This window comes from Arachis hypogaea, chromosome 5, assembly GCF_003086295.3.
Source record: "Arachis hypogaea cultivar Tifrunner chromosome 5, arahy.Tifrunner.gnm2.J5K5, whole genome shotgun sequence".
Classification (NCBI taxonomy): Eukaryota; Viridiplantae; Streptophyta; class Magnoliopsida; order Fabales; family Fabaceae; genus Arachis; species Arachis hypogaea.
Window position 1 is genome coordinate 38,588,384 of NC_092040.1, and position 1,670 is coordinate 38,590,053.

The 1,670-nt window shown below is 38.9% G+C and overlaps 1 non-coding gene across 1 annotated transcript; it reads right to left on the reverse strand.

The window, feature by feature from the left end:
* Positions 1 to 867: 867 nt before the first annotated feature.
* On the reverse strand, positions 868 to 975 carry LOC112804395 (small nucleolar RNA R71). The gene has a single exon (XR_003203001.1). It is a non-coding gene; the product is annotated as a small nucleolar RNA R71 (small nucleolar RNA).
* Between the last annotated feature and the right edge of the window lie 695 nt (positions 976 to 1,670).

Consider the following 1,670-nt stretch of genomic DNA (forward strand, 5'->3'; position numbering starts at 1 on the left):
TCTTTTTTATTTATAATTTCAAAATCTTTTTCAAAAATCACTTTATTTCTTTCCCAATCATAATTTTTCGAAAATCATTCTTCAATTTTTCAAAATGTTTTTAAAATGTTTTTAATTTATTTTCAAAAATTTCTTCCCCTCTTCTCACATCCTTCTATTTATGGACTAACACTCCTCCTCAATGCACAATTTGAACTCTATCTTTCCTGATAAGTTCGAATTCTTCTACTTCTTCCTTCTATTTTTCTTTTCCTCTGACACCTCAAGGAATCTCTACACTGTGACATAGAGGATTCCATATTTTCTTGTTCTCTTCTCTTTCATATGAGCAGGAGCAAAGACAAAAGCATTCTTGTTGAGGCTGACCCTGAACCTGAAAGGACCTTGAAGCGAAAGATAAGAGAAGCTAAAGCACAACTCTCTGTAGAGGACCTAACAGAAATCTTCAAAGAAGAAGAACCCATAGCAGCCGAAAACAACAACAATGCCAACAATGCAAGGAAGGTGCTGGGTGACTTTACTGCACCTACTCCCGACTTCTATGGGAGAAGCATCTCTATCCCTGCCATTGGAGCAAGCAACTTTGAGCTTAAGCCTCAATTAGTTTTTCTAATGCAACAGAATTGCAAGTTCCATGGACTTCCATTGGAAGATCTTCATCAGTTTTTAGCTGAATTCTTGCATATCTGTGACACTATCAAGACCAATAGGGTTGACCCTGAGGTCTACAGACTTATGCTATTCCCTTTTGCTGTAAGAGACATAGCTTGAATATGGTTGGACTCACAACCTAAAGAAAGCCTGAACTCTTGGGAAAAGCTAGTCAATGCCTTCTTGGCAAAGTTCTTTCCACCTCAAAAATTGAGTAAGCTTAGAGTGAAAGTCCAAACCTTCAGACAGAAGGAAGGTGAATCCCTCTATGAAGCTTGGGAAAGATACAAACAATTGATCAGAAAGTGTCCTTCTGACATGCTTTCTGAATGGAGCATCATAGGTATCTTCTATGATGGTCTGTCTGAACTGTCCAAGATGTCATTGGATAGCTCTGCTGGAGGATCTTTTCATCTGAAGAAGATGCATGCAGAAGCTCAAGAACTCATTGAAATGGTTGAAAATAACCAATTCATGTACACTTCTGAAAGGAATCCTGTGAACAATGGGACGAATCAGAAGAAAGGAGTTCTTGAGATTGATACTCTGAATGCCATACTGGCTCAGAACAAAATATTGACTCAGCAAGTCAATATGATTTCTCAAAGTCTGTCTGGAATGCAAGCTGCACCAGGCAGTACTAAGGACGCTTCATCTGAAAAAGAAGCTTATGATCCTGAGAACCCTTCAATGGAAGAAGTGAATTACATGGGAGAACCCTATAGAAACACCTATAATCCTTCATGGAGAAATCATCCAAATCTATCATGGAAGGATCAACAGAGACCTCAACAAGGTTTCAACAACAATAATGGTGGAAGAAACAGGTTTAGCAATGGCAAGCCTTTTCCATCATCTTCTCAGCAACAGACAGAGAATTCTAAGCAGAGCCACTCTGACTTAGCAACCATGGTCTCTGATCTAATCAAAACCACTCAAAGTTTCATGACTGAAACAAGGTCCTCCATTAGAAATTTGGAGGCACAAGTGGGACAGCTGAGCAAGAAAATTACTGAACT